This window comes from Anopheles funestus, chromosome 2RL, assembly GCF_943734845.2.
Source record: "Anopheles funestus chromosome 2RL, idAnoFuneDA-416_04, whole genome shotgun sequence".
Taxonomy (NCBI): Eukaryota; Metazoa; Arthropoda; class Insecta; order Diptera; family Culicidae; genus Anopheles; species Anopheles funestus.
Window position 1 is genome coordinate 74015678 of NC_064598.1, and position 20091 is coordinate 74035768.

General features: G+C 43.3%; 1 protein-coding gene across 1 annotated transcript in view; it reads right to left on the reverse strand.

Annotated features, from left to right (window-relative positions):
* LOC125766577 (epidermal growth factor receptor) overlaps positions 1–20091 on the reverse strand; it is a 94620-nt gene that overhangs the window by 72566 nt on the left and 1963 nt on the right. The window lies entirely within an intron of this gene.

The following is a 20091-nucleotide window of genomic DNA, read 5'->3' on the forward strand; positions in this document are numbered from 1 at the left end:
TTGCTTAGTTCAAACATTATCCCCCTTACTCTACAACTCCACCTTTCTGTTCACCGCCAGACAAACCCTGGGGTGGCATTCCTTTTTGGTCTAATTTCTACATCGTAAGCATTTTCCGATCTACGCGACGCCGAGACGGTATGGAGCGGCGTACGCCACCCGAGAGCCGGAAATCATATTTTTCTAATGGATCGTAGGCTTTAATTGCCGGTCATATGCCAATGCACGGGGAAGACAAAAAAGCACGGTTGGACAACGGGGCGGATAGGTGTCTCGGTGAGGCTGATGCTCCAATTACGCACCGTTCCGGACCTCCCAACGTGCTGCCGCAGCGATTTCCGAGCGCGAAAACGATATTCAAATTTATGGGCTTTCCTTCTGCGCCCCGAATTCCTACGGACTGCTTGAAAATGGCTAATGTGTCGGCGTTTTCCCTCACACGGTTCGTTCTGGGCAGATTGTCGAAAAGCAGAGACGAGTCGGAGAGTGGTGGAGGGGTCTCTAAAAATGGGTTTGTATATGCTAGATTTAAAAAAAAAGATCCGTGTATAAATCATAATGCACCACGAAGAACTAACGAGCCCTATGATACAAGGGGAGTTCGCCGAACCGTTGTGAACATTTTTGACAGCTGTTTCCTTTTTTATGGAGCATAAAGGCTAGTTTTGATAGAGAATTTGAGCAACACAACAACCACAACGACAAATAAGAAGTGAAAAAAGTTTTCCCTTAAAAACATACAAATACTCGACCAAAGTAAGTCCGATGACCGATGACCACTAAAGGGGACGCGTCGCAAAAATACAACCACCCGAGCTGAAATTGTAAATTAATTCATTTAGACTTCTTTTCTCGCCTCAACGATTGTGCGGTAACGTTTTTTCTTAGTTTGCTAACGTCTCAGTTTTCAGTCTCAATTAAGGCACTGATAAAACGGCCAAAAACCCTCCACACTTCAACGCTGGTTCGTCTCGAAATTAATGCTTCCTCAGGCCCCTCCCCCTGGTTCCATTACCCCTGGGCGAACGTTCGTGTTTGTTGGATGTTGTGCCGGTTGTGCTTCATTTTTCCCAAACAAACAACCGGCCAGAGGTGTGCGTGTACGGGTGGTACGCAGACTTACCGGGTCGGCGTGGTGGTTTGTAGAAAGGGGATCCTATAATTTTGAGCTTAATATCTGGCGAAGCGATCGGTCATCGTGTGACCGCACTGAACCGTACCGAACTGCTTCCTTCGCTGCTTGCTTGAAACGGAGCAACAACAAGCAATGGCTTCCCAAACACGAAACTCGAAACAACAGCGAGATGGAAGCGAATGCGTTCGTGCTACCGTGCTACAACAGCAAAAGTGCAGCGAGCATGCAGCACAAAGAAAACGCCAAGGGAAACAGGATCGCTTTGCCAGAAAAGGAAATACGGGGATGGGTTTTAGGCGAGCCTTTCGGGAAACGGGATGCCCGCTAGCGTGTTACCAAAAAAGGGAACCAAGCAGCCAAGTTGATTGCTTGCGTTCGCATGACGTTTGATTGGCTCCAGTTGGCTCTGGTTCCAGTTCCTTCCAGCCTGTCTCTTCGCGCTTGTTTATTTGCGCAAAACCTCAATGCTCGGTACGGAGAAGCGTGATCATGCCAAGATCCAGTCCATGGTACGCGACCCGAATCGTGTTGTCCATGGAAGATCGCTTTGGACGAATGGTTGTGGAAAAACTCCTCGCCAAACTCACCAAACAAAGAAGAAAGACAACGAACGGATAGAGTCTTGCTGTAGAGTCAAGTGCAGGAAAGCGAGACAGAGGCAAACAACGTCAAGTGCATGTTGTGATCAATGCGCAAGGTGGAGAAAATTCCGGACGCACCGTTTTCCGACCATTCGTTGATTGCCGGATCATCATGATGGCCGAATCATCGCCACAATTGATCGCTTACTTTAAAACCATCGATCGCACTTGATGGACGAGGCTTGAAATGTATGCGCCGTTTCTTCTCCCTTTCTCTTCCCCAAGAAATCCTTCCCCAAAGGAATGATCGATCGAACCGTTCCGAAATCGATTTGCGGCGTTATTTTAATCGGTGACAGTTGACTGAACAGTAATTGGTCACCTTGAGGAGGCCAAACACGATACGGACATTCAGAACAATCTTTCTTGGTCTAGCTTTCTTCTATAGTGATGTGTCGCCTCAAAACACCCTCGCCCTTACATTAGCAATCGATTCAGAACGCCCCAGCAAGCGACGAGCGGCGATTACTAATCCTTTCACAACACAACCACCAAACCGCCGCTACAAATGCTCGAACGCGAATGGTCATTCGGTTAAACGAGCCCATTTGTATTCTGAAACTAAATCCCGTTCAGATCGGTTTTGCTGATACGTTGATACGCCCACGGGTTTTTTTTTTGTGAACGCAGCTCGTAACGGCTCTGGCAACGACGTGCCGAGAGCTTTTTGGATGACATTTACATTTTTCTCCAATAATGGACGCGTGCAAAACGGCCCCCCCCCCCCCCCCCCCCTTTGGGTCTCGCATATCGAAACGCGCACACCAAACAGCATCGCAGAATACGCTAGATGGCGCAACATGAGTACGGAACATTCTAGCTGCTCATGTTGTGGACCTTTCTTTTTAGGAATAACCTTGGCAGTAGTCGGTTCAGTGAGCCGCGTCATGACAGCCCCAGTCGCCCATGCTCCGGACGTCTCATGCTGGAAGGTTCACTTTTGGGATGGGTCGTGAAACAAGACTCTCGGACCTATCCCTTCATGGGAAATTCATAATGCACTGACAACAGTGCAATAGAAATCATTTCTGGGATCGCTTCGTTCTGGTTGTTGTTTTTTTTTATCTTTCCCTTTATTCCGATCGCACAGGGTGTGTTTTAGTGATCTTTTTCTCGTTCTACGTGAACCACAGTGTGGAAAAGACACCACCATTCCCAGTCAACATCGACGACTCTCCATCATGCCAAACATATGTTCGACGCATCTTGGACTGCATCTTCGCCTGCAGCTTACTCGGAATGGAAAAATAGTTTCCACTCGGTAGAAAGTACGTGCCTTCGGATGCCTTGTACGAGTGTGCAAACACACATAAAAATAGATCCGCTCGACGGTCCAGGATCTGTCACACCGTACACACCGCAAAGGTTCTGCGGAATAGCACAAACAGGCTCTACACGGAGACACGGATCGTTATGTGCGTTCCTACTCGTAAAAAGTAAACCTCCGGGTCGCGTTTCCTTTTACGGAAGAATTGAGTCAACGATCGACGGTCGTTAAGTGTTCTGCTTGATTTCTTTGCCGTGAACCTCGATTTTTCCACACCATTTCGGGGCAACTGGTTTTTCTCGCGCATCCCTTGCGGGACCGACTGCGGGATGCGAACGCTTCGAATTCCGGAACTGAACCCAATTGCGCAGATGCGCTCTGTGTAGAACTGTGGGAAAAAAACACGGATACGGATCCGAACGAAACTGAGCAGTTCTTAGCGAGTAAACTACAACGCGCGAATGCCGGAGATACCAATTAATCACACAATTTAAGTGATACCGATGAGCGGATTCGTTTTGGTGATGGGAGAAATACAAATAGAACGGTTTTCTAATTACATGATCGAACTTCCAGTAAATTGTCTATTAGCCGCTTCGTTTTCAATTACCAATGCAAGGTGTAGGAAATTGGAACAGAAAACTCACCAGAGTTACAAAAAACAAGAAGGGTCGATCGAAGTATTTGAATTCAAGGTTTAACTCTCCAATTACTTTGCTGAAGGTTAGTGTGTCAGTGCAGATCAAATTGGAAATCAAATAATGCCCTTAGCTGTTTTCACGCACACACACAAAAAACTCAAAGTCGCAAAACCCTCCAAAAACCATGATTCTTTAGCTATTCCATCCACTCTTTCCGTTACCAACAAAACATTCGCAAACCATACGCAACGCAACAGTGACAAGAGCAACACACAAAAAAAGCAACAGATCATAATTATATGCGACTCATCATCGTCATCGTGCTAATTATGCTGATTGGTGCGAATCTGGCCTCATGCAGCTAATGATACATTGCAGATTATACAGTGGCACCTAGGACCCGCTGGTTCATCGAAACCATGCTCCAGCTTCCATCGCGCTGGAGAACTGTGACAAGTGCAATGTTGCGAGGTAAGGCGCTCACTACGAATGCTGAACGACATTCTCGCCCTAGGGCTAAGATCACCTACCCGTTGGCAATGGAGTTGGAGCAGACAAGGTAAGGTGTGTAATAACCACATTTAGACGCTCGAAGACATCTCCACACGCTGCATGAAAAAGCAGAGAACGAAACGATTCCAAAGCCGATGGGGAAGAAAAAATAAGAATTCCCTCCGATGAGTCGTCGAAGAAGAAATAGTAGCTTCGTAGCAAGATGGTCGCCGTAGATAGAGTCGAACCTTGCGCCCACGGTAGTTAACACTAAGTACACTCGTACACTCATCCGTCCTGTCGTCTATTTCTAGCCACTGTTGCTTCTTCTAGGATCGGTGCCTCCTCCGTAAGGTTCTTCTTCAGATGTGTAAAGCCTACGATGACGCTACGGCCCCAGAAAAGGTCGATCGGTGATCGGTAGTGTAGAAGATCTAGCGATGGAAGAATGGTGTGAGAGAGGCACGATCAAGCCCCAAAGCCGGTCTGGTTTCCTGTTATTTACTGCATGAAAGGCAAAGATCGATCGATCGATCGGATCGGTGCGAGATCCACGGTTGGTAAGGTTTGCCGTTGGAAAGGGACCCGAGAAGAACCGCAGGAAGCGAACACGTGTACGTGTATGTGTATGCGCGGTTAAAGGTTTGGACCTCAGAAAAGCACGGAAACCTTCGATGGAGGATGGATGTGAGTTGATGAATTTCGTAACGCCGCACAGACAGCAGATGTGTGGGTATTGGCGCTCGGGAAAGGAGGACGAATCTCCGCAATGTTACTTGCCGTGTTGTGAAACACTCCCGTGCTGGTTTTACATTGTGTTGTTTTGCATAATCGTTGTCATCCTCTTGTGTATGTATATGCTGACAAATTTTGTGTTTTATTATCTTAGGACGCAGATTTTTAAGATATTGTACTTTTTTTTCCAGAACTTTTAAGATATTGTAGTTCTGGAAGTCGATAAGACACTCGTCTAGAACTTACCTATTTCTAGTAGCTAACCATCACGGTATATAAATGATTAATCTTTTAGTTGAAATTAAACAATTCTTAAGAAAACAGAAAACTTCAAATCATCCAGTTTTTTTATCGTGCTTCCCTGTGCAGGAATGAAAAAGCTAGGTGTGTCCGTAATGTAAACATGTGATGCGCAGCTAAAACCCTTCCCAAATCTTCTACCGCAAACCGGAATGAGTCATAAGAAATCACCGAAAGCCCACTGAGAATGAAAGAAGCTTTTAATTGAACCTGAGAGGTTGCCGGTTGATGAGGTAAAGCGAGCGTTTTGTAAAGCGAATGGGCAAGAAAACTCACGAAGAATTAATAAAAAAAAACACACACATCTAATCTCCACCGACATTCAGTCGTCTTTTGACTTCGTGCCGTGCCAGGAAAGAATGGTGGCTTGATTTGTGAATGAAAACCATCCAGTCATTCTTGATGAATTCGACCGCACACCGGTGAGCATGTGGTAGCAAAGTTAGAGCAAAAGAAAGGAAACCAATACACAATACACGCTTCAAAGTAAACCGAAACAACTGTTTTCTAGCGCACCACAGTCGTGCTGGAATATAATCTGGACGTTTAGAAATCGATCCTGAAATAATTAAAACTCGGCAAACGTGGCGTGTACTACACATAACAATAGTAAGTGAACTTTAACATCAGTTTGTTTGGCACCTCGCCATATCATCCACTTTGCTTTGCTGGGGGTTTGTAAACGAGTGCAGCTAATCGTCACGAATATTTCTCAATTACATGCCACTATTACTCATCCAATTCTCGTTTTGCTTGCAAGACAAGATGCAATTGTTCGTAGCGTTCGTACACATTCCGTCTAGGCTGACAGACGATCAGCCAGCCAGCTTCGTAACGTTAACGCATCAACATTCAGGCACATTCGCTTTTGTAGTGGCCGTTAGTGACGACAAGTGACGACAAGTCAACGCAACTGTCATACCGGTTTGTTAAGAGGCGAAAAAACCTATCCACGATTTGACGGTACAAACCATTCCACCCTCGAAGAAGTGACACAAGAAAACGCGTCAACTGGCAATCGGCTCCCGGCAAGAACCGAGCTGTTGGACCAAATCAATTAAATCAATTGACGACGATTAAGTTGCCGAAGATGCATTCCACAACGTTGGATCGTAAAAGGCGGGAGTGTGTGTGTGTGCCTGATGGAATAAAATAACTGTGGCAAACGTTTGGTGACGAGTATTCTACGATCCTAAGAAATATGGTTATTAATTTGGACAAAATTTCCATCAGTATGGAGCATGGACGTGCTTTAAATGTTTCTCAGTTTAAATGACCATGAAATTTTCTACAAGATTCATTGTGAATTATTTGTATTGGTATGTACATAAAATATTCTTCTTTAGCTTTCTATGGCTTTCCTTCTCTTTTATTCTTTCGTCTTTTAATATTTAGTTATAACGTACCATTGTTTTAAACCCAAGGACAATTGTTTTTATTCCAGGACTTTAGACATCAAATATCTATAAAACAAATACATAGAAATGATTCTCATAACTATGTAAATAGGTCACGAGTTTGAATGATGTTCCAAACGATTTATGGAAAACAAATGCTTTATTCTTGCTGCACTATTTCATGGAATTCAACGATATCGGAAACAATCCAAACTGTTTTTCTTGTGACAATAAACAATCTGAAATATTAATTACAGAAGGAATTCTTTTGTATTTTGCTCCAGTTCCATAAATCTTCATTGAAATGTAATTTTTTTTCTCGATTACTAACAAATTTCATATAGTAGATATATTCCACTTGAATAAAATCAACATTACGTTATTATTTACTATCCATTTTAACATGCACCCGCACCGATGATGGGCAATGAAACTGTCCGTAATGGTCGCTTCCAGCACACCCAGCACCAAGCAACACACCAAGCAATCGGATCGGACGGTATCTTCCGAGAAGTGGAAAAATAATTTTGACTCACAGCCATGACGAGTGAACAACAAATCACTGTTCACTGTACACCCATGCTTCACACAGCATCCACACGAGAGCATGAGATCATTTCCATGCCATCTAAAAACATATGGGCCAGAAAGCCGCCTGTGAAAGTAATGTATGTCCTGGGTCGGGGTTGGATAAAAAAAAAACCATCCCGCTCTCGAACATCTGAAAGCACTTGAGTTCAAGCCGGGATCATTTTTTTGTTTTCGGTGTTGTTGCTTTTTCTTCACTTTATTGCGCTATTCGCTACTCGTCGGTTACTCCCGCATACGGCGGTAGCAAATGGCCGCGATTGGGAACGTACGCACAGATGCACCACATCCCGGGACGCGACAATGTTTTCTGTTTTATGCATTCAAGCAACAAACCAACCAAAAAAAAAGCCCCCGACCTAAGATGCATCCAGTGTCTGACATTTCTCATCAAATGCTATAAAGCGGATGAAGTGCTGGAAATGGATACACAACGTGGTTTGGGGGGCATACACACTCGATTCACCGCCCCCTTCTGGACACCTTTGGCTGCTGCTGGTCATGTCAAACGAGGGGTCAATCATGCATTAAATAAATCGTGTAGTGTTTCACCTTCATCACCTCGCACACAATCGAACGCTTTCGATTCGATGATCGGTTGTTAAAGTGGATGCATTTGGAAAAAAGTGTGTACCAAAAACCGTCCATCTGGAGAGGGTTGCTGACCACCATCGGAATGGTGACGATGTTCCCATTCGTGGCGCTCGAACCATAGATGGGCACACCCGTCCATAAAACAAACCGCAACCTCGAACGGTTTGGAAATATCGATTTAATTGGCCATTTTTTAAAACAATCCACAGCGACCCAATTGTCATCCGACGGTGACGACAGCAAACAAATGAGAAACAAACAGCAATTGAAAGGCTAAATGAATTATTTGCCATCCGTTCCTGCCCTGGGGACAGTATAACAATCACAAAAAAAACATTCGAAGTAGTACAACCCACTGTATTCGGAAATTAATTTCAACTCAAATGATCGACAAAACGATCCGGTTTTTTTGGCCCCACCAATTGAGTTTTCTTTTCGTTTAGTTTTCTCCATTTCACCGGCTACCGATCGCACAGCGACCTCACGTCACAAACGTCATCGGCACCACAAGATGCTGTGGGAATGTGTCGTCTTGGTGAGTAAAGTGCGCGCAAATTTTGTGCTATAAACATTGAGATCACTCTTACGTCTGTGTGTGTGTTTTTTTCTGCCTCTTGTGCTGTTCGCTTATCGCTCGATGCCCTTTTATCCGGTGCATTCTCACGATGCACCAGACCACTGTCAAGGCTACAATTATCGCGACCACTTGATGATGGAAAGTTTTCACATCATTACGCTACACTACCGTGCCAGAAGCCCGGTTGGTGCTACAAGAGTGCATCGAGCGATGCATTTTTTAAGACAATTTCTGTGACATTTTCTACACATGGGCACCAGTTTTTTTTCCCAAACCAAACCAGCGGACGGCGGACTGATGCTGGTGGGCAGATGGGCAGGAAAGGAAAATAGGGAACTAACCAACGTTCCCTTGAGAACCATTTTGTACCGATGCGCGCAAAGGATCTGTCCACCCCGCTTTCCAGTACCGGATGGTAAGAGGAGTGCCCTTGGTATTGTGATTTATTTATTTCTTTGTAGAATACAAAAAAACAACAACACAACATACCCTTGAGAATGGGGTTTTTTTCCGACGAAAAGCTGAAGATAGTCGGCGATAGGAGAGGAACAACGAAACCCAAACTAAAAGCCCAAAGGGAAAGGGTGGAATTATGACGAGGTACTGTCTATCTCTTTTTTATTGTTGTGAAATTAGAATAACAAACAAGAACGCACTTCACGCGCACCCTTGAGAGGATGCTGCAGCTGAAAAAGGAACGCTTCATCTCAAGGATGTATCCGAATGTTGTTCGGTTTTGAATAGATCACTCTTCTGTTGAAGGAGACGGCTCGCTGCTCAATTAATTCTTCATTCATCAACGATCGGAAGCAAAACGCGTAAAAGGATGTGCTGCCAAGTGTTGGCAAAGCATTTCGTCGCTAGAGTGAACATGCGTCGGAAGTTGGCCCTTTTGTGTTGTGTTTTTCTGCTATGTTTTGTCCCTCACTCTACATCCTTCCTGTGTGAGTGGCTTCCGTTGTAATTAAGTTTTTTTTCCTCCCAGTTTCATACATTCCACTTGGATGTCTTTTTCTGTTAAATGGTCCCTTACTGTTTTCGTAGTCACTTATTATCAGTATCGACGTTAGGTCTTCGAGATATCTTCGAATATCCTGTTCCACCGGAAGGATGTTGGGAGTCGTGTTCATGCAAAACGAAGCTGCACAACTCGCAATCAGCTCTGTACCGGTGATGGGAGTGTCATTTGTCTACACGTGTGTCGTTTCAGTGGAAGCATCTTAAAGTCAGAGCGGACGCTTCAAGGCAAGCGCCCTATTCGTCGCGCTCGTATGTGATGAGGGAACAACAAAATGAGCAACGGAAGTTCAAAGTATGATGAAGTTGTGAGTTTTTTTTCCTCTCATCTTTCCCTTCGTTTTTCATGTATGTTGGCGAAAATATTGTTCCAACCGGTGATCTAGCGGTAATTCTAAATGATAGACCCCTTGGGTCAAATGCAACTGCAGGCGGTGGATGTACTCGATCGTGCCCGGGATCGTCGGCTTTCGCAATCGCACTTACCAGCAGTGTGTCTGTAGGCTGTTTTGCTAACTGCTTAGTAGCAGCCTGTTTTTTTTCCTCCAGTTCCGAGAATCACCAACCGGACGTGCATGGGTAATTATCACATATCTTACGAATCGGTCTTGCTAGCAACACTATTGCATCCGGTCGGGCGAGAAGAATGTCTTCCCGAAGGCATGCAGCAATGCAGGGTTAAGATCGTGAGAATCGAACGGAAATAAAACTCGATCCGTAATGGGGCGACAATTATTGTGATAACTGTTACGCTGCCAGCGACACTTCTGGCAGGACTTTTCTGTTGTAGGGCATTTGAAAGGAATTAAAAATACCGCAATTCTACAGTTCCCAAGATAGTTGTCTCTACAGATGATGCTTCCAATCAAGGTGAATTCTTAAGCGTATTGTGAGTGCGTCTTATCGTGGACTTCGTGACATAGATTTTTGGAAAAAAATGAATTAGGACAGCATCTGTTTCATACCTTTAAGCAAAACAAAAAAACAAGACATTCTCCACATGAAGAATTAATTGGTAGTAAAAAAGAATCCAGCTCAGTCCCGCTTCCAAATGTCGCGGACAAAACAAACTCATTTTCCAGTCAACGATCACCAACAATGTCCTGCACAGTGGACAGTGGAATCCTAAATTACTCGCCCGTTGACATTGTATGGTACGCTATGCACCGGCTCTCTTCAAAGAACCTTGCCCGTGGCTGAGTGTTTTCCAACATTTTCCTTTCAATCTTTTGACGATCCAGTTGATTAGCTTCACGACACACCGGAAACAGAAACGATTTAACGGTATCGACAGGCGCTCAAAAGCACCGGAATGCCGCCCCAAAAAAGAAGGGGGAAAACGATCGTTCGAAACGGTTCGTCTCCTTTCAAATGAAAGCATAAATATGGACCCACTCACGGCATGATACGTACTCTATCTCCCTCATACCATCCTAATGAAAAGCCTAGAAGTCATCAGGGGCCGAAAATCAAAGATGGCAAATAAAACACAGCTACACTTTCAACCATTACCCGTGGCCCGGGAGCGGGAAACCACTCCGGGAATGAAGTTATAAAAGTTCGAAATAAAACCGAAACAGAACGAAGCACTTCAGTGGTGCGGTCTGCGGACAGGCACCAGGCGTGTCACCTTTTTCCAACCCCCTAATGGGAAGGTCATGTGGCGAGAGCTATGCTTTCACCGTGAAGCTTAATTTTCCGAATTCCATCCGCAAAAGTTTTAAAGCGCCTGGCAGCTGCTCGTTAAACTTTATGGTTGGTCATCACGAAATGATGCGGACGCTGTTTCTTTTTTCTTATTTTTTTCACTGATTATCGCATCACAAAGAAACAAACAAGGGAACAACAGCAGCAAAAAAAGGTTTGTAAAATTCCAGCCTGATACAAATACGCTATCGTCAAGTGAAGTTTCTCAAGATGTTTTTTCTGCTTCAGAGATTTGTTTTCGTATGAAGCAGTGTTCGATGTTCGGGGTAGCGTATGCAAAATGTCCCCATGTAGCTTTTACATGCTCTATCTCCGAGAAGCACATGCATTCTAAGTATTTGAAAGAAAAAAAAATCCTAACATCACAAACACACACAATCTTTCGTCGAAGGCCAACCGATGCGGTGCTGTGAATGGAGTGCCAAGATTTATGATCATTCCTTCGTTTGCTGTGCCCAACCACCATGTGTATGGCATCGTAATGAATGCAAAAATGGTACAAACTAGAAGACATCAGAAACGGTGCGGACCTGTTGCTCGTCTTACGATCGGGACGCCGATGATGCAACAAGCGCTAGGTGTCACCTTTGGTGTTTCATCGAATCGCTTTTTTTTTTTTTGTTCCCTCTGGATAGCAAAAACAAGCGTTAATCATGCGGCACATGAGCATTTGAAAGATTCCTTAGTAGATTTATTGTATAAGTGGTACAGTGGTATTCTACTCTGCATCGTGTTGTAGATATTTTGGAAGTGTATTTAACGCAAGTATTAAATGATAGGTGGAAAAATTCGTTCAAATCACAAACGTTTTGGAAAGACATGTAAACAGTTGGCGTAGTGTGTGAAATGAGAAATTCCAGACTAAATAATCAAACAAAGAAGTGGTACAGTGTGGTCAACATATAACGCACAGAAACAGCAAGGAGATACTATTCACTAAAAAATTTGGTTTAAATGAAATATATGTTACAAATACTAGAGGTATTTCGTAGCTTTTCGATATCTGACATAAAAGATATGTCTTAAAACATTAAACCTTTTTCTTGGAAATTGCTACGTGCGAATCTTTGTGTGAAGAAGTATGGAATCTTTTGAATCGATAAATAGTTTTTGTGATTTTTGAAATATTTCATCTTCATTCTGAGCTCTTCTACCATTGCCTATATTAGTTCCTTGACGTTTGGGATCTCTGCTACTTGAATATCTTAAAAATATAATAAAGAGATACGATCCAGTAAAGATTCGAACTCAAAACAGGCAAGTTGCTATGTCAGATCTTACTCTTTAAATATATGGAAAATTATATTGGGAAGAAAAGCCTCTCAAAACGAAGAATTTGAGAGTTCGTTGGTAGAATTAACATCTGAAATAAAATTGACGTATAAACTAATGTATTTTATTGAAATTTAGTACGTCACTTATAAGTTTTGAGAGGAGATAACTTTTGTTTCCACTTTATTTTTTTTTTTCAATTTAACACTTTGACAGCCGCACGCTGTGCATTGTTTACTTCACTGGTCGCCGGAGCCGTTTGCGCCGTTCAAAGCACTTCTCACGGGCTTGGTTTGTTATCATCAGTATCTTTTTCGTATATTCTTAAATAATTAACGATTTAAAGCATTACCAGGCCGAATTACATGAATAAAAATATTTTTTTTCATCGCATTGAGCCCAATGTTTGAACCATTTTAAAGAAAAACACAAAAACCCATACTCGCGCCATTACACCACTGTGGTGTGATCGGCTTTCAACCGATGTGTCTACCATCACACCACAGTGGTGTGATCGGCTGTCAAAGTGTTAACTTATCTTAGCAAAACACTTATAACAAAATATGTTAAACAATAAACATTTCAATAAATTGTATATCGCTTCAAGCCTGAAGACGATCTCTATCTACCTTCCTCGATCAGCCGTTGCAGCACACTTTTCTTACACACTGTACGTGATTAATAAATGTAATAAACCCATCCCATGCCCGACCCATGCTTCGCGCACATTCAATGCTAAGCCGATGCGTGGGAGTTGTGATTACAAAATTTATTATTCCCCCATCGGATTGCGCGGCCCGGATCGTTCCATCGCTTGATGGCTTCGCGAGACGGACGCATACCGTGACATTGTGACAAGCGGATTAGCGGCAAAACGGGTGTGTTTGTGTGTGTGTGTGTGTGTGTGTGTGTGTGTGTGTAGTGGAGATTTGAACGGGCACGGGCTCGAATTTCTTACTTACGAACAGCCCACCGTACCAAAGTGGCCGAAACCGACAACAACGGTGATGACGGAGACGCACAGCAAAACGACAACTATGGCAATTTAAAATTCACACTATAAAACGACACTAAGCGGATGTCGTGGTGTTGGTACGATGGTCTCCGCATGATGGTCACGATGGGCATGGTTCACACCCCCCGTGGGGATGGGGGTTCACATTTCGGAAAAGGTTTCCGCGGGCTTTCGGGTGGATTTCGGGCGAGAGATGAGATGAAGAAAAGGGACAACGTGCTGGGCATCCGATCGCCCTGAATTATAAGAAGCAAAACATTAACGAAACTAACGCGAATAAACCCCGTTGCACGTGCACAACAAAGAAACCAAGCGGTAATGCGTTTGTTACGGTGTGTAAAATGAGATTTTTCCGAGAAATTGTCGCTCCCGTTGGCTGGTGGATGCGTGATGTGATGCGCGGTTAGGCGTTTTGTGCTTTCAACCTACGCAACACGAGCAAGAAAGATGTTGACGAGTTTGTACTAAGTAGCTGCTAAGTGCTATCTTTACCTTAACCAATGAGAAATTGCTAACGTAAAGTATAAAGACAAAAATACACTTAACTCAGCAAAACGATAGCTTCTAGTCGATCGTATTTCAACAACTAAGTTAAACGTTTTTATCCAATTAAAATTCTCTCCAAACAGTTCTGTCTTTATCAAATCAATTTTTGTTTTGTACAAAACCAACTCGATTCGCAGTGGCGCAATCATCTAAATCCCCTGCTCCACGCTAGATTGACCGCAATATTCTACCATGACAAGTGACAAACATCAGACAAAGTCTGTCCGTCAACATGCTCCAGGCTTGAGAAATTATTTGTATGTGTTTTTCTTTTCTTTATTTATTTCACTGTTGATATTTATTTACTAACTCTTGCACTGAGCGGTTTTATCTTGCCAGAAAAGTAAACAAGTCTCCATCGTCGTATGATGACTTTAGACCCCGTTATCTTATCAACGTTCCGTACGAGATACACCCGACCCGAGCGGTGTCGAAATGCAGCAAAACTTGTACTATCTGGTCAAGAGGGCTCGGTAGCATTAAGCGAGAGAGAGGGAGAGAGAGAGTGCGCTGGCAAGATATGAACTTTGCTTATTAAACATGATAAAAACAAACGTTGCTCTGTGAAACCTGTGATAAAAAAGAAGGTTGTGGCGCGAACATAGAGCACCGCACAAACAAGGGCCACCGGCAGCTATGTAAATTTGAGCCACGGATTGAACGAATAAACTGGGAAACAGGACCAAGGGATGAAGCACACGGCCATCGCATTATTAATATGCAGACCATTTTCCAAGGAACTCGTACGGGAATCTAATTGATTCCAAACGAGTTCGCTTCATATAAAACGTGTATACATTAAATCAGTAAGGGTGTGCGGTGAATTCTCAAAAGTGGATGATTGAGTTCGGAGAATAAATATATCAAACAGAGTTTCAGAATAAATACAGTCGCGATGATTGTGGTGAAAGATATAATTCCTACATGCGGTGAAATAGATATTTAAAACACGTAGCTTATGATTCAAAGCCATCGTTTTTGGGATAAATTAAATGAGGACAAAATAAAGATTCGTATGTTTTCCGGTTGGCATCAACAAACAACGTACATGTAACGATGGCGGAGCCCGGACGGAAAAACACCGTATGGCGATCGCACATATTTGGCCCCGAAAATAAATCAGGTCAATAAGAAATCTTTCGTTCATTACTCTCCGAGTAAACCCGGCCGGGTGCCCGAAAACCCGCATCGCAAACTGCTCCATATGGTGTAGGAGCCGACGATGCAAAGATTTGATAGTAACGCTAACGCTATTTTAACGCTAGTGCCTAGCTGCAATTTTTAGCCCCCTTTTGCTGAAGTCGTTCTGAGGCGCAGTCGTTTCACAACAACACACCATCATTTAATTATCCTTCCTCGCTTTGCTGAACCGATCCGGCTTGACCCGGTGCGAGTGGGGAGAAACATTGAATGGCACAGGCTAACCCGACGGACGTGTGGGAGGACTTGTTTTCGAATGGTGATTTGTATGTGTACGGTGACAATTAATGGCACCAGTTTGGCTGTACGGAAACCCTCCACCTTGTGTCGATGCTGCTACGCTCCGAAAGAGGTTCGTCGCCTGAACCAATGGTAAGTTCTTTGTTTTCTAGCATTGGTTCACGACCCGCGCGCGCGCACGCTTGCGCACTAGAACAGTGCGTGGTCGGTGAAACGGGTTCTAGCTTCTGGGGTTTTTGAGCACTGAAAAAGCACTGTAAAATGTGGCATGAAAGCTGCAATCACACTGTTGGAGACTGTTGGAAAAATCGCCATTACTATGGAAATCGTTAAGAAAACAGCGACGAAGAAAGATATGTTTGCGAACCGTGGCGTCAAATCATGCAGATAGGGTAATATCTTAGCCTTAAATCATGGTTCCCGTTGAATTGTGGCCGGCAAAACATAAACAATCTGTTGCTACGCATACAATCGCATAACAAAAACCTCTCCCTGCGCGCAGTCGGTTACTGTAAGCTTCATGGCAATGTTATGATGCCATGACGGGCGTTGACGGGCCCGAATGTCCGATTTGAAATGTTTGTTTGAGCATGGCCAACGCAATGTGTGTGTGTGCTCAAGGCTTAAGGGAAGGCGAAAATAAAAGTGTTTTTGTTGCGCTGGTCGTTCCTCTCGGCACTGTCAAGAAAATGATTTTGTTTGTTTTTTTTTGTTTTGTTTTTTGCATACATTCGAAGCCGTTTTTCGCCTTAGCCTTGCATATTTCATGCACCGAATCAGATACGTCTTGAATTCGTGAAGACGAATTAAACCACACATTCAGATGCTGTACCAAAGTCCCACTAGCATTATGCATACAAATGCACATATAAAACGGCAATGGTCAGTACGCTTTGTACTGTCCTTTTGTTTTGTTTCGTTCTTCATGTCTTTTGTTGTTTCTTATTTTTTCGCATTAAAATCCTTTTTATTTTTGTTCTCTGTGTGGCCTATCTAGGCCTACAGATTTTGCATTCTGATGCCACCGGTTTTGCAGTACAAAACAAACGTTCCCCCGCATCGGGAGAATAACATGCCTTCCGCTGAAAGATGGTTCGGGCGCTGCAGGGAGCAAAATAATGGGGCGCATTAAAGCGTGTGCCACCACCATAATGCCACGACGCTTTTCGAGGCTTTATTCGCCACAAACAACGCATCGGTCGGTGGCGGTACGAATTTGTTTACATTGAGAAGGTTACGGTTGAGACAAGGGCAAGGGAATTACCGCACAAGGCAATGAGCAATGAAATCTATCTGTAAATAGCTAATCTACAATCGTTACCTTACAAGCGCGGCTGTGTGAGATTGTGCACTGTTTGGCGAGCTTTTGCTTCGTGGGTCGGAGTTGTTAACGATAGTAAAACAATAACCTCCCAACGTGACATAAGCCTTGTCTCTGGTTGTCTGATGATTCATACTCGCGGAAAGGAGAGAGGATTGTAGTTGAAAAGTTCAACACTGTTTACAAACTTGTTTTATAAATCCAAAATAAATTTCCCAAGTTATTATTATTATTTCTCACAAGCGAACCCGTCACTCATTGCGCATATTGATGAGCAAAACATAACATCACGATCGGAAGATTGCTCATCTATCGGTTCAGCTTTGGTTCCTTTTCTCAGAAAAGTTCAAACGAGCACAAAATTGTCTATTTGCACCTACAGCACACAGCAGAAGAGTTCAAAAAAATTCAGCTGCCGTAGACAATCTAGGAAAGTTGATACTTTCTGCTGGATTGGCAAACTTGGACGAACGATCAACAATGGGCCGAAAGGTAACACCGTCGGGCAGGCGATGCGTGTAAAGGAAGTGCACCAGTTTCCATTTTTGCATCTTTTGCAGCTTTTGCTCATCATTCCAAAATGGTGAGATGGACAGCACAGGTTCACGAGTGGAATCGAGTCGAGTGAAGGTAGGGAAAAGGGCGGGAAAGGAGACAGCAAGCGAATGATGGTGAAAAACAAAGCAAAAATGCTGTTCAAAGTGGTGGAAAATACTGTGAGGTGGTATGAATGGAATGATCCACGACTGTACACCGGACGGCTGCAGGGAGTGGACCTGTACCAATGGTGGAAGGGAAATCGGATAGCATAAACGCAGCATAAATGAACGAAGGAAGCTCAAGAGCTCAAGAAGAAACGAACTGCAGCAGAATGAAGGGCATTAAACAAATGATGAAGAAATAACAACAAAAAAAGGCGAATGGAGAGAAAGAACCCCAAAACATCGCACTCGATCGCAGGTACGGTGGGAGAGGAATCAACGAACCAAACCAAACGCATGTGTGCTGGTACAAATGTGTGTAAAACAATACCCAAAGAGCACTCACATACAACGAACCGTCGAACCGAAGACGACCAATATCTCAAGGGAGTGGTGAGAACACGATCGAGTGAGAATGCAAACATACTTATTGTTTCTCACTATAGTGAGAAGCACATAGCTTCTCACAGTTATGCTCACTAACACCACCAACTGCACCGGCCCAAAACAGACAATCATCAACACTAAAAACCATTCCGTCCCGAGTGGGGTGAACTTTACCTGTGTTCCGGCAAAGCAACAGTGCAACAGTGAGCCTTTTTTTCCTTTTTTCAGAGAACCCAAAAAAAAAGGATGCATACAGACATCACCTTGCCATCATCTCAGTGTTTGAAAACCTTTTCGCACACCGATGTGCACCGAGGTGCAGCATGTGTTTTTGGGCAGAATTCCGCTGGTTGCCATCGCCGGAGGAATAAAACAACTGCTCCAAAACAAAAACCCAAAAAAAACAAGAAACAAAAGACTTCAACGATGCGTTTCGGTTCTCGATGTGCGCCTTCTGCCATGGGGTCCGAAATCGGATTCCGGACAAATTGCACCGGTGCGTACACCCGTTGTATGCATGTATTATATAATTGCACATACACGGGCCACACGGGGATTTTGCAGGGATGAGCAGAATTTCGTCACAGGAAACCGACGTATATCGCATACGGTCCGGCGAAGCGCATTGGATTACGGCGGCGGTGAGATTACATCCCGTGGAAAACGAACGGACGAATTGAGGAAAAATCTCGAACAGATTACGCACACTGCCCATGGAGGTTATGGTACGAGGGTGGGATCGTTTCGGGTTCTGTACCAAATGTTGCAGTGGGAACGATCAATTATCCTATTTTCACGTCACCGAAACGCGATCGGGACGGATGAATCTCATTCACATGGAGAATCACCCGTCTGTTGTTCAGCCGGGCTTCAGAGTTGCATCAGCGATGGACGATGTTAGGTCAAAGCTTACACTTGAATACGAACAACTTGATATACGACTTTCCGCGAAGGGAGAAAACAACCCTGAGTGCTATCTTATCGGACAGGCAATACAACAACATGAGCTCGTACAGCTTCGAAAGTATCATTTCGAAGAATCGAGAGTTCCGTTGGAAAGTATATCTACTTCTGAGTACGTTGAGCAACATATTTGTTTTGCGTCTTCTGTGTTCTAATTTTGCGCTTTATAACAGTTTAACCTTAAACTGTTCTCCTTCACGCATGACGAAACGATATCATATCCTGTTTGGAAAACCGCCCAGAAAACGACTTTTGGAGAACGAACTTGTTCGCTGTGATACTTTGTTTAGTGACCACAAACTACACCACAAATGATTCGGACATCGCATCTAAACGTCTGTGATGTTGGCCATGGTACAAAGAGTCTATAATTGCCACGCAAGCATGTTTAGAAACAAAACAAAATTATTGTATATATTTATAATAGAAAAAAAAAACTACAAAAAACTCAACCAAACACAAATCGAACAGCAGCATTTAACCGAATCTCCTTCGTACGCGGCTCCGTTCGTAGTGGTTGGTGTATAAATAATTTATGACGCAATAAGATTTACTTGATCGACGAGTGAATGCTGCCTTTGCGCTACACTCGCGCAACGTACTGCCGTAGCGACGATCGCGGAATCGCGTGGGTGCCGTTTACCTTGAAGTGCGCGAATTGGCCACACTAACCGACTGTTTGCTGTCGGCATTGTGGGGTTGATATTTTACTGGTTTTGCTTTTTGTTTTTTTTTGGTAAGATAATTTTATAATAATTCGAATTGAAACGTTTAAAACAATAATGATTAAGTGGCAGAGAGCTCATGTTGGAAATGTCACGTAAATTGTTTGTATTTTTTTTTTGGGAGTAGCATTTTTGTTACAAGTGATAATGAAAGTAATATCTTGACATTTTGTGGCTACCATTCAAATATTAACTTTTTTTAAAGTATAAATTGAATCTGTTTCATGTATTGTAATTAAAGTCAATGCAAATAATATGATATGATATTCACGCTGTAAGGCAACTTAGTGTTAATTTTAGCTTGGTTTGGCAATTCTTTGCTTTTCAAGGTCCTTTAGTCATGCTTATTTAGTATAATAATAATACACATAACACAAGTAGGAAAAAACTTCTCAGTTGATGAGATACTCTTTTTTCCCAAATCAACTACCAACTCTCTCGCGCAATAGCTAAAGAGAGAAATTATAGTTGATTTTTTAATAGCTTTTTCTTACTTTTACTTTTAAAACCATGAATACTCTATTTTATGGAGCAAATCAAAGTCTTGACATTTTAAAGGGTATGGAGACAATTGTTGGAATATATTGATATATATTATCATATCTTCTTGTGTGATTTTTACGATTGGGT